The sequence below is a fragment of the Heliangelus exortis genome, chromosome 3 (assembly GCF_036169615.1).
Source record: "Heliangelus exortis chromosome 3, bHelExo1.hap1, whole genome shotgun sequence".
Classification (NCBI taxonomy): Eukaryota; Metazoa; Chordata; class Aves; order Apodiformes; family Trochilidae; genus Heliangelus; species Heliangelus exortis.
The window spans coordinates 67,210,288-67,224,327 of NC_092424.1; the positions used below are offsets into that span (position 1 = coordinate 67,210,288).

The window sequence follows — 14,040 nt, forward strand, 5'->3', positions numbered from 1 at the left end:
GGCCGCAGGGCGAGCCGGCAGCACCTGCCTGCGCTGTCCGCCTCAGCGGGCCGGGAGGGAGGGAGGGAGGGAGGGAGGGAGGGAATGAAGGAAGGAAGGAGGGAAGATCCTGCATGCGCGGGGAGAGGCTCCAGCTCTCAGCTGGGAGCTACCGGCAGCGGCAGCTGATGCCGTGCTGCACCGCGGGCGGTGGCGGCTCCCGCCACGGCGCTGCCGTGGGACCTCAGCTTTGGGGTGGGGGGCTCAAGCTTCGGCCGGGAAGTAGAGACAGAGTTTTGCTGGGGTTTTTTTGTTTTTTCCTTGTCCTTCCTGGTGACTGAGCTTTTTTTTTTTTTTTTTTTTCCCTCATTATTTTTAATCCCTCCCCCCACACACCTCCTTCCATTGCCCGCGGTGCGTGTGCCACCGAGGAGGATGCGCGCCTCCTCCAGCCCCTTCCCCTGCAGCTCCCGCCGCCGCGGCGGGGCGCGGAGGGCCGTGGGGGTCCGCGGGGCCGGGGGCGCACTGGGACGCAGCTGTCCGCACCGCGCTGCGCGGGTTGCGCCCCCCGAGCTCCCCCGCCGCCCCTCCGCCTCTAAGCCTCCCCTTGCTTGTGCCCGGCAGCGCGCACACCGCACACTGACTGACTGACTGACTGACTGACTGACTGACTCGCAGCACTCTGCCGAGCTCTGCCCAGACTGCCGAGCTCTGCCCAGACTGACGAGCAGCGCAGCGCCGCGCAGCGCAGCCCGCCAAGAGACCCCTCCCTCTCTCCTTCCTGCCCTCCCTCTCTCCCGCCCGCTGCTCTGAAGGATGCTCGGTAAGTACCGGCGAGGACCGGCACCTCTGCCGGTGCGTGATCTGGCGGGTTAGGGACCGCTTTATAATGCTGCTGCCCGCCGGGGGAGGGCGCGGGGCGGGGGCGGAGGGGTGGCGAGGGGAGGGGTGATGACAGCGATCCGAGGCAGGAGGCGGCGAGGCTCGCCGGGTGCTCCTCAGAAGGACTTTTAGCTTTGCGGTCGGGGATTGGATGTGGGCGCCGAGGGAAGGGGTCCGTGCACCGCAGCGGGCACCGGCCGGGGCGGGGGCGCTTCGCCGGCGCTGTGGGTTGCTGCCTGCAGCACCGCGGTGAGTACGGGGCTCCGCGCCGCGCCGGGGTCCCCCGGGGACGGGGAAGGTGCGGAGGGTGCCCTGCCGTGCTGGGAGCTCCCTCCTCGGGGGCTCCGCTGCGTGCCTTGCGGGGGCCGGGGCTCGAAGGGCACGGTGCCCCGAGCGCGCCCCAGGGACTGTGCCCTGGTTTTATATCCCCTTCGGTTTTGGCGACGGTCCTGGGGGCTGCTAGGGCAGTTCGGTGCTTTGGGAATCGAGATGCCGCTGTCCGGACGGAGAGGGAGCTCTGCTGATCATCTCACCTGCGGAGGGGAGTGCCCAGGTGCTGTGTGGAGAGGAAAGCAGAGCCCCAGCCGGTGCCTGACCCCGCGGCGAGGGGCTGCCCGTAGCCCCCATGTCCGCTCCCCGTCCCGGCTGCTCCCTCCCGTGTGCTACTGTGGGCTCCGGTAGCAAAATGCTCGTCCCTGAGGGAAGGCTTAATGTTTGCAAAATGTTTGCTGTCAAATCAGTGCGTGGCTCTGCTTAGCTCGGGTGTGCGCACGGGTAACTCCTCTCTGGCTGAGGTAGTCACTCCGGCTACTAAATGGCAGGGGCAGTGGGCAAGGGGCTTTTTGGTCACCTTGGCTGCCTAGTGCAGTTTGTGGAAACATACGAAAAAGCTAGAGATTTTTAAATGGAGAGTATTGAATATTTTTCCTTACTTTTACAATGTCTGCTCTGGCAGTGGTATGTATCTTTTCTCTGTGTGTTTTGCATCCTGGGTACCGTAACTCTCCCAACTGAAGGCGATGGCAAAACTCCCAGCTGAGTTCGAGGAAGAAGGTTCTCGCCAATACCAAATACTTTTCAAATGAAAAGGACTGGGCAGAAGGCTGATAGTTGGCAAAGTGAGACAGATGTATAGAAGAAACTTAATTCTTAAAAGACAGCTTTTTTAACCAAAGAGATTCAACTGCATTTTGTCAGAAATGTCTTCTAGATTTTCATTCTCACTTTGCAATGGGAATGTTTTCTTGACATGTTTTATATCAAGATGGACCAAAGCCCATGGCTTTACCCACACACATTCTTAAGTGTTACCAGATTAGTATCTTACACTTTTCTTGTGCTGTGAATCTTTTTTTTTTTTTTTCCTCTTACCAAAAAGTTGAAGAAAGCAAAGAAAGCAGGGGGAGGATCACTGAGAATTGCATGGGTTCCCATTGACTTAAGTGGCCTGTGAGATCAGGCCCAGAAAGGTTCAATAGAGAAGTAACAAGAGAAATGTAGTACAATTTGTAAGGAAAAGTGTTGCATAAGCATTTAACTCATGAATAGCCTCCCTGGAGGGAGAAGAAAAACATAAGAGTACATTAATTTCTTATCTTGTTCTTAATAACTCTTGCAATACAGATACAAATAAGAAAGAATACTTTTGATTAATAATTAAAGTGTCCATATTCATATGGACTACAAGGAAGATTTTATGCAAAAAAAAATCCATTAACAAATGGAAGTTCTAGTTCACAGAACAACCTCTGTTAAATGCAGTATTTAGATTGGGAGCAGTTGGATGCATAATGAAATACTAGATAAAAATATTCATAATCAAATGGCAAAAACCAGCTTTCTCCTGTAACCTGTCTAACCACTTTCAATTGCCTTAGAAAGGAAAGTGTGAACACAAAATTTTAAAATCTGAGTGTTGAAAGAACCATGAAAATGCTGCATGTGGTCAACGACTTACCAAGTATCAGAATTATTCCCATACTCCATGAGGAATGTGACTATTCCAGTGATAACAAAAATAACCTTTCTGAGTTATGGTCCAATAATTGTGTTTCCTCTCTAAGCACAAGTATGTATTAATAGGAGAGTATTAAAAAAGTTTGAGGTGCTTCATCAGCTTTATTTGTAAGAGTCTGGTAGATTTGTCATTGAATTGAAGTGAATGTACCACTGGTATTTAACTGCTCCACTGATTATCTCCTCTCTTTGTAATTACATAGGGAAGACAAAAACTTCATTTTTAAAATGTCATATTACAGGTTCCTTTTTAGTTGTGCCATGAATTCAAAGTTTTCTTTTGCCATGTGCCATATATGGGGATGTAGGATACATATTTATTGGATATTGCATGGAGAAAAATTTTCTTCGAGTAGCTTTGTATATTCTCTACTCTGTCTTCTGTTCGCTAACACGTCATACTGCCACAATCTATTTTTGTTGAAAATGCTTCAGTTTCAAGTCAATTAGGAGGAAGATGGTGATTATTTTTATATTAAGAGTTTTGGACTGGGTTTGGGGGGGGAGTATGTGTTGATGGATTTTTAAGGTCCAGAGCAATACTTAATCCTCTTTGCTTGTTTGGATGAAGAGAATCAGCAGTTCCAAAAATGAGGATATATTTTTGCATAAATCTTCAGTTTTGCCTGGAGAGCCATCAGTTTGAAATTTTGTATTCTTTTAATTTTGGTGTTCCAACACTTATTCTTCATATGTGCATATGAAAATGCACCCAGATGTTCTTGTGGACAGCATCTCCAAAATCAAAAGTTAGCTTTTTTTAGGACTACCTGTAAGAAAAGAATATATAATATTTGAATATTTAAAGTGAGGTTGAAAGAGGCCAGATAAAGATGTAATGGGAAACTCCAGGATATGGTTCTGAATAATCTTTACTTGCTTTTATAACCTTTATAGATCTCATTCTATTTTGAGGAATAGGTGCTGTCTATCTTTATTCAGATATATCCCTTTCCAGACTATTGCGAATTAGTTGTCCCCTTCTCATGTCCCTTCCCTGACTCTGAGACATGTTTATACAACTGAATGCTATGGTTGTTAAGTGAGTGGTAACAAGTGTTTAGGGATCTCTTGGTGTCTGAATCTACTGAATCCCAACATTACTGGGATCGTTGAGAGTCACCTGAATTATGTGATTGTTACACCTTTTAAAAGTTTTTTCAAGATAAATTTGAATGATTGTTAATCCTAGTACACATTTGCCAGAGTATTTATTTAAGGACTATAGACTTCTATGTAGCAATTTAAGAACAAAAGACTCCAATGTAGTTCAAATCAATCAAAATATTGGTTTTAGATTGTACATTGTACATATGGAACCTGGCATGTAAAGCAGATGGTATGTAAAATTATGCATAGCATGTCTGGAGAGCCATACAGTATCTAAATGCAGTGCAACAGAACAAGGAGAGAGTGTTACATGTAACTTAAAATATGAAGTACTGGTCTATGTCTAGTGTCAGCTGTGCTTTGTTTTCATGTGTGTGTGTGTATGTTCAGTTTTCTCTCACCCCAATCAAGACATTTCCTTGATAATATTATCTTCCCTAGAAAGCCATTCAGGTTGATGCGATATGTTCTGGCTAAATGAAATAAAGAGGGACATCCAAGCCGAAGTAGTTTAGTTTGGGTTCAGAATACAAATGCATGCAAATTAAAAAACAAACAAAACAAACCAAGAACAGAACTTTTAATCCCTTTAGGAAAACACACGATTAGCTACCAAGATTGTGAGTTTTTTATATTATTTATACACTTGGTTTGTCCGACCCTGCAATAGTACCTAATAGTACTTCTTTACTGTTGCATGAGTACTGTTAGGTCCACACACTCTCACACAGTGTTACAAGTGTGTAAGCATAAGATTTCTTCCTGATTAAACAAGCATTACTGTCCATCGTTAACACAATCAGATTATCTGGTAATTGTAGAAAAATTCACATGTTAGTGAAAATGATTCAAATGTTAGTCATTATCATGTAATCACCTCAAAGGGACCTAATCATATGTTATGTTGAAGAAATATGCTTTTGTGATCAAGGACCATGGAAAGTAATAATTTTCCCAAGTTTATTCAAGTGTATAAATCTGTGGTTATAAAATACTAAAATATTGTCAGCATTAGGCAACTTTAATTTTTAACTTCTAGGGAAAAGCTTTAAATAATTCTCTTCTTTTTTAATATTCTGTATATTTTAGAAATACTGCAAGCAATTAACTCCTTTTTAAAAAGTTGTACAGCTGTACTCTTTGATATTTCTAATCAAAATGAACTTTTGTAGATAAGATACGAAGGGTGAAGTTTATAATGAAGGACTACCACAAAGTGAACTCTAGACATAACGTAAGGACCTAGGAACACATAACATAGACTTTAATAGCAAATTTTGTAAGATCCTGCCATTTTTTCAAGGAGGCAAATTGAATTAATGCCCCCATGTTTAAACTGCTGAACATCCTCAAACATTTTTAAGGTTTAAGATACCTGAGCTGACATAGAATATTTCACATTACACACTAAAAAAAAAAAAAAAAAAAAAAAAAAAAAAAAGTAATTTCTGTACTTTTTTGTTCACAATCACCCTTATTTCTCATGCATCTCTTTGTTTGCAACAGTATTGCTTGAGAAAATACAGCTCTCCGTCTGGAGGATTTGAGTAACACACTTGTCCTCATAAGTTACAGAATAGTGCCTATCAATCCATTTCTCTTTAGGAGATGAAAGAATTTTTATCAATTCAAATCACTGTAATACAATTTTGTATTATACTTGCTTGAACAGTCTTGCTTGCACACAGTTGCTTGAGTCTCTGGACTGTCATAAATAAAACTATTATACTGTATTATAGCAAACACATACTCAGAGTCTACCAAGGGATGACAGGATTTTGCATTACAGCATAAAGCGTTTTAAAATATCTGCAGTAATGTTTGGTAGAGGGCCTTCATGAGCCAATTTATAATCTATATATATATAGAGAGAGAAACTATTTTTGTTTAAATTTCTAGAGAAAATATTAACGGGTTAATCCTATGTACAATTAAGTGGAAACAGAGCCAACGATTAAAGGATTTGACCTCTAAACCAGGTACTTAATATTGCTCAGCTGCATGTAAACTTTCTACACTAGCTAATGGACTTTCAGCCTACATCAAAACCTCCCTTTACAACTTGGTGCTGCCAGAAGACTGGCATCTCAGTGGGAAACAATTCAGTTTACAGCAATAGAAATGAATTTACACTGCATCCTGGGTTCTGGGCAGACAGGTTTGGTTGTATTTTTTTCCCTTGCCAGACAGGATTTCTAAAGGTATGACTTTTGCCAGATAGACAGAAACAACTGAATTTGGCAAAACCCTAAATGAACCTAGGAGCAAAGTTGGAAATGATGAAGACATGGTAAAATTAAGTAAAAATAGGTAAGGATGCGGTTTTTGTATGGGTTGGGTTTTTTGTTTGTTTCTTTGTTTCTTTTTTAGGGGAAGAAAAATGTACTCTGTAATGAAAGATCCTCAAGGCAGAAGTAAAGAAAAAAAAAAAAGCAACTGAAGTTAAAAAAAAAAAATTAAGTTACCTGAAATGTTCTGGCTACAGGAGAAGTTGATGTACTGCTAGGATGGGAGCTTCAAAAGAAGACAAAAGCCAAAAAATAACCGTTTCTCGTGGTGGAAATCCAGATGGCCCTAGCAGTTTTTGTGTGTATACATGTACATACATATATAAATTTTTTTCTTTTAATGTAAAAATCTATATCACACCTTAATTTTTTACTGTCTGGCTTGCTCAGCCCAGCAGGATTGCTGGTTGTTCTTCCTTTCTGACCATGAAGATACAGAGAAAGATATGACAGCACAATAAATAGCTGAGAGTGGTTAAACTATTACCTGAAGGTACAACAGCAGAATCCAGTGGTTCTCCAGCAGCATGTTTTATACCAAAGGCTATAAATAATACCAAGTGCTGGGAAAAAAAATACAAAAAAATAAATAAAAAAAAATATTAACTGAATCCTGAAAGAGGAGAAAACAAAATAAATCTTCACTTCAGTGTCTGAAGCCAGTGTTACATTATGTCCTGAAAAGCATGAATCTGAAAGATATTTTACCAGCTACAGGCTAATGTCATCTACAATCACAGTCAAGATCTTCCTGTGAAAACTTGAAAATGCAACTACAGTTATACATTGAAGAACCAGGAAAGATTATTAGTGAATGTAATGTGAAGCTTTAGGAAAGCAGAAGATGACAGTAGAACAGAAGAGTTTTGAATGCAGCACTGTATTTAATACAGTAGATAGATGCAACATTTTTTAATATCAGCTTTTGAGGGTGAAAAGACAGCTGACTGGATTGAGTACAGCTAACTGTGGCAGGATGTCAGAAGTAAGTAGGAAAGAAGATGTAAAATTATTTTAGATAATTTTTTGCTGCATATCTTCACCTTTGTAACTGCTGTATAAGTATAAATAATGTCAGAGATGATAGAAATCCTTTGTATTTATAATTTCACATTCCTGCCTCTTGCAATAGGATTAATTTCCAATGTAAAGTGAAAAAGATTTGTAGAAAAAAAAAAATTATCAGTGCAGAGTCTATCAGTATAGTCAAACAACATGCCTTTATTTGTCTTCTGGTGGAAAATTACTTTCCTGAATGCTGATGCACAGTGTGTCCCAAATAATCTATTATAATCTATTACAATCTTTTTCTGTAAATACTTCTGAAGAAGAAAATGTGACTGATAAGGTTTTAACCAACCAAAGAGTTTTCACCTAGAGGTAGAAAAGATTTGAGGAGAATTAGTGAGAATTCATTCTTGAATTAGAAGTTCTCAGGTTGCATATACCAAGCAATACTGGCGACAACTGACGTTTCTAGTTCCTCTGTCATTGTCCTCTATTTAATGGTTTCTGACCTAAGGATGAAATTCACTTCTTTCAGGTATAGCCAAGCATCTTGGGCTTCAAAAAGTTGAATTTTGCAACTACAGAAAATGTAAACTCAGACCTTCATTCAGATCAACCTAAAACCATGTTTCATTTCTGTGGTTGCTTTCCCAGCAGTTCCTTCAGGACTGCTCCCTAAGTGGATCCAGGCAAACTCCACTCAGCATCCCTTTCCTCCTCCGTAGGTCAGGCCCGCAGTGTCTTTGCTTCTCTCTTGGTGACCAGCAAAGAGACTGTGATGCAGGGGCTTCAGAAACATTTCTGTGTACCTCCACCTTACACAACATAGTGGCAAGAAACAACCAAGGAGGAAGAAGCTTTTTCTCTGTGAGGGTGACAGAGCACTGGCACAGGCTACCCAGGGAGGCTGGGGAGTCTCCTTCTCTGGAGACATTCAAAGCCCACCTGGACGCCTTCCTACGTGACCTACAGGAGGTGATCCTGCTCTTCATGATTTTTTGAAGTCCCTTCCAACCCTTAACATTCTGTGATTCAATGAATCTCTGAATTTCATGACAGAAGCTTTACTTACCAACATTATCCCTGAACAGAAATTATCCTATTTATAAAAAAAAAGGATTAAAGAGATTTATCTGTCATTCAGATTTGCCACTTGTCTTCTCTTGCAACAAAGCAAACTAGCAAGTTTGGGTTTGTTTTTTTTCAGAATGATATAACACAAGTTTCTCCAAGATATGTATGCCATTTTTCTTTTCTGCTTTTTTTTTTTTTTTTGGGGGGGGGGGAGGGGAATGGGAAAGGAATTTCAGTGAGAAGAAAATAAATTTTTAAAAAAAGAAAATAGGATAAAAACTTTTTAAACTGTCAAAAATGTTTCTTTTTTACACAAAGTAAGCATATATGATTAAGGCCTCTTTATTATTCATCACTTTGAAAATATTCTGCATTAGACTGAAAAAATCCTATTTTTAATGTCACTTCAGAATGGACAAAAACTTTTTGCTACAAAAAACTTGTATTTGAAGATTCTTCATTCAGCTTTCATGAACAACTTGAAGCTGGCTTGAATTTCTTTGAAATTTGTGTTCTTCAGACAGGTAAATTCCTGAAAATCAAAGCTGTCTTTTTCAGACATTTTCTGTCTGCTATGTATGTTTTCCTTTTTCTTTTTAATCTCTAAGGTGCTTTTTTATAAAAATAAGAAAAAAAAATGGAAAAAAAGTCCCCAAAATATTGACATAAGATTCTTAATTTGTCCCTAATCAAAATGTTTTTCTTTCTCACCTTTTAAGATTTTTCACTTGTTTTCAACTTTCAAAAAGAATTTCAACAGCTGCAAACATTTTTCCTGGCAGGAACCTTTTGCCCAGTTCTAGAGCACACACTGTTGGATAGATCATGATTTCAGTCTAATGGATAAAGTAGAAGTATTGGAAAGGTAATCAAGTGCTTTCTTAGAAAGGCACTTCCTTAGGGGAAGGCTTTTTATTATTTTATTACTGAATACAGCTCATGTTTTGAGGAAAACTTAAGGTGATAGCAGAAAGAAAGAGGAATGGAAGCGTGTCTTTGCCATAACTAAAGAAAACAGTGAGTGGGAAATCGGGTGTCTTTTTAACACCTTTAAGACAAAAAGATCCTCTGACTGAACTGTATTTAGGCTCAGGATGAAGGCTTAAAAGACATTTGGTGACCAGCTGGAAAGAAATCCAATTTAGTTAACCTACCGTTTCAGGAATTTAAGTTGAATATGTGTTGTTTATATGACTTGACATGTATCAGTAAGAAGTGCTTCTGGAGGAGACAGCTTGCCTCTAGATTGGGATGTATACCAGCACCAGTGCATTGGATCAATATGGGAAGCACAGCATGGAGATACAGTGTAAATCCCCATCACAGTGGTAGGGAGAAGCTGGCCACTTACTTCTGTTTATCCCCCAAGGACACGAGAACAGATTTGTCAGGGTTTGTTTCTTTTATTCTAGTAATAATGAGAGATTAATTGAGAATGTTTACTGTTGGGAGACTAATTGGGACTGTTTGTTGCTTAGATATTTTTTTTTCTAGTACAGATGCATTTCTACTCCTTGGCTATATTTTTTATGAATAAACTGAATTATGCAAGCCTGGAGGCCGGATAAGGATGGCCACTTCCATATGGTTAAGCTCCCTTAGCCTCCTGAGCACAGGCTGCAGCATGCTTGCCTCTAGGGAATGGTCCTCAGGCTGGGCTTGTGCCCTAACTGTGCCCAGGAAAACCCTGGGAGGTGGCTGGTCAAATAGCCAAGATCACAAGAGTGTCAGAGGCTGCCCTGAGATTTTATGCTTTAGAAAAAAATGTTTCCAGTGCATGGATTCATGCCCTAGTACTGTTTAATTCACTTGCATAGATGTCTTAGGTAGGTCAGTATGCCTCCAAATAGATACATGTTGTTTATTCACTTTTCTCGTTAGGAATGAACTCCACTGATTTACAACACAGCTGGATGTTTTTTACAAATAGTGCAAAAAGAGCTTAATATTTGTTTGTAAGCAGTTACGGTATATTCAGTAACGTTTGGAAAGCAGTGGAAGACTTAAGCATAGTAAAATGTTTTAAGAAAAAGTAGCTACATTTCTGAAACCTTTTCATAATTTATAGTTATGTTTCTCATTGAATACAGGGGTCAGATTATCCAGAAATCACTGTTACAGGAAAGGAAACATCTATTTACACTGCATTTGTTGTCAGAAGTTTATGAAATATTGAAAACGTTTGTTTTAGAAAAGTAAGGGTGCAAGCAGTTCTTCTCAAAGATGCATTGCTAACTTTTGCCAGAGAATACAAATGAAGGCAAAAGTCCTTGTTTGGTGTAATAGTCAATATTCTGTGTGCCAGAAAAAAAATCATGACAATTCTTTTATGGTGCAGTCTCAGAAATCAAACTCCTCTAAGCTTTAAAATGTGAAAATTCTCAGCTATCTGAATATTATGCTTAAACAGGACAGTTCAATAAAATTGAATAAGTAATTTCATGACAGTGGCTTAATTGCTTTGTAAAAATAAGTTGGTTGTGGAGGAAAAATACATTAATTTATAGTGGTTCTTATCACAGGTTTTTATTTCTTGGTATTTATCATCACTCTTACATGTTTTGTATTATCTACAAGTCATTTTCTCTACTCCTCATCTTATTCTCATGAGCTCTTGCAAGATGTTATGATTCTTTTACCAATGCAGGATAGCACAGCCTCAAAAATAGTGAAAACTAATCTGCGTGAGAGTAAGTAAAAATGTTGCTGGGGAGAGATTCTCCTCACTATAATCCCTCAGTACCAGTTTTGTGGTTGATGTGTTGCATACATAAATTGCAGCACTCTTGGGGGAAAGTCTCCTAGCAGAAAGATAGTACTTTTCTAGCAATGGCAAAATAATTGCCTCTAAATGCTATGACCCCAGGTGTGTGGCAAGACTGAATCTGAGAGGGGAAGGTCATGAGGTCTGAATTTGATAAATGGACAAGAGTCAAACATCAGTTTCATTATTCAGGGGGAGCTATTTAATTCACCCAACAAAGAAGTGAAGATTTTTTTGTGGGAAATTGAAACCTGATTAAGTGTAGGAGGATTTTGAGCTTATCTTTGATTTGAAGTTGGGCTGGTATATAGAACACTTACTTTGCCTTTGTGTTGAGAACATCTACTTCCCTAGAACTCTTCACACTTGGAAAATTACATGTAATGTATAGATCCAGAAATATATTTAAAAGCAATTGGATAATAACAAATATTGAAAGACCCCTGGTAACAATCTGAGAAAGATACTGTACATTTATGTATGAAATGTATGAAATACCTTTTGGTACAAATTTTTAACTTATTCTTAAATATATATGTACACACTCTTAGCAAAATTTAAATGCATTTTATCACTAGATAAAGCGTGTAATGATTAAGGAGAAGTGAGTGTGTTCCCAGAAGTTCAACTCCTTTATCAGTGATGCTTAAAAAGGAATAGTTAAATAAGTAGAGCTAAAGGTGGCCTGGACCTTCTTTGGTGAGTAGGCGAAGAATATCTACTAACTACTACCATAATTTGTTTTGTAAAGAGCAATCTGCACCTTGCATCCTGGTGTAACACCTCTGGTGTCTCTGCCTTTATTTCTTCTCTCACTTCAGCTTGGTCTGTGAGGATGCTAGCTCTCAACTGATGAACAGTATTCTGTCCAGAAGAAGAGGAACTCTTACCAAACTGTTGTAAATGGGTAATGAACTAGTCTGCATTCTTATATCTGGGGCAGACAGCATTTACAAGAACTTTGAGATTTCTTTAGGTGTCTTTCTTTTGAAGATGAGGCTTTTTTATCCAGCCTATTTCTTGGTAAAAGCCCCCAGATTCTGATGTAGCTCTGCAAATCTCATTGCAGACTGCCTTGTTGTCAAAATATTGTCATTTGTGGCTACAAGGGTCTATTGAATATTTCAACCCACGTTATAAAGCTACTGTGAACAGATGTTAGGCTGAGCCATCCAGGGAGAAAGATCATGACACATTTGTTGACAATGTGGTACCAGTGCCAATAGCTTCCTATAAACTATGAAAAAGCAGCTGCTGCTCTGGCCAGAAATTGTACCTTCCCCTTGCCTGCTTTCAGCAGGCAGCAGGCCTGACTCTGAACTCCCCCAGCTAACCTTGAAGCTGCTCTTACAGTAATGGAAACCTCTCTATTAGCCTGGTTCTGGAACCATTTGGCACACACTTAAGCAAAATTGTTCTAGCCCTTACTGTGTCAGCTACTGCCTCAAAAGTGATAGTCTCAGCTTATAACTCAAAGTATAACTCTGTTATACATACACTTTGTGCAGTATGGTTCTTAAAAGGCGTTTTAATCTGCTGGCATTTTAGTTCGTAGGCTCCTGGGGTCAGGTTGAAAAAAATCACTAATGCTGAACTTACTCTGATATTCTGGGCAGCCTTCTGAATTTTAAATAACTATCCTCAGAAGGCCACGCTTTTCAAAAAATTATCTTTAAGACTGCACACAGAGCTTTAAGCTCACTTCAGATAAGAGCACACTGATACACAGGCTGAAGTTTATAAAAATGCAGGGTAAGAATTTCTGAATTTATAGATAGCGGTAGTTATTTTAGATATAATTATCTGAATATCTGGCCTATAGATTGGTAACTATATGAGTTCTGTGTTCTTGTAATTCTTAATATTTGCATCTGAATTAACTCTTCTGCATTGTTGGTTTTGTAGTAGACTGCCTGCTCAAGCATATGGGATTATTTTGAAACCTATATGGAAAGATTGATTTTATTATAATCTGAAATTGGGCAGGAAAAAAAGAAGGTCTGTATTTCCTTAATCCATTCCTTTACATATATAAATAAAAAACAAAAATACCACCACTTTGTCTTGAGAAGGTCATTTCTGATTTGTTAGTATTCCATATGTAGTTTATCCAGCATCTCTTGCTTCTCCTGGTGCTCTACTGGAGTTGTTACTGATTCTCATCACACAGTGATCCTCATGCCTCCACACCTGTGTTTTACAGCTTCCTTTTCTGCTGTGGCCTCTTCCATTGCAGAACTGAATCTAATGATTCTTGCTTAGCCCATTGAGCTCTTGTGGTCCTCTATCACCTCGTCCTCCAGTCTGACCCTTTCCTTGCCCTCAGACTCTTCCAAGCTGAAGACTGCAGTGGGCATACAGCCATGGAATGTGACCAGCTTTTGGGCACAAAATAAGCCCCATTGCTTCTAGGGAGGGACTGCAACCCGTTAGCCATCTGTTCTGCTGGATTGTTAGGGATAAAAGATATGCAGGGGTAGTTTTTAGCAAAGCCTTGAGCAAGTGTACCTTTCTGGTTTATCTGTTTATCTGAACCTTTTCTTGCTAATGGCCTTAGAAGCATCCTAGATCTAACTGTCCCTGTATTGAAATCAAATCCAATTCTGAAAAGCTGAAAACAGTTCCCAGCTTATAGCACACCTTCTTACTGAGCTTGACTCGAGCTGTTCTCCTTTGGGAGGAGGTCTTTTTGAGCCAGAGGAAAAGGCAGGATGAGTCCAATATATTCCTTGTACAACCAGCTGCCACCAAACGTATTCGTCTTCCCTCCAAGGAACTGTGAGTCCAGATCCATTCACACTTTGAAAACTGATGAGGCAGAGCAACATCTTCCATGATAGGTGATGAGTCTGTGGTTCCAACCTTTTTTTTTTCCCCCCCACAATTAGTGAAGAATGCCAAAACAGATGTGTTTCATGG

The 14,040-nt window shown here is 40.0% G+C and overlaps 1 protein-coding gene across 2 annotated transcripts in view; it reads left to right on the forward strand.

Moving 5' to 3' along the window:
• Nucleotides 1–938: 938 nt before the first annotated feature.
• The window catches only part of HS3ST5 (heparan sulfate-glucosamine 3-sulfotransferase 5), a 197,224-nt gene continuing 184,122 nt past the window's right edge, over nucleotides 939–14,040 (forward strand). Inside the window, exon 1 of one of the 2 annotated variants that reach the window (XM_071741124.1) lies at nucleotides 939–1,110. The gene's annotated coding sequence lies outside the window, so the exon portion shown is untranslated. The remainder of the gene's footprint in view (nucleotides 1,111–14,040) is intronic. The other variant, XM_071741123.1, reaches the window with a different exon arrangement.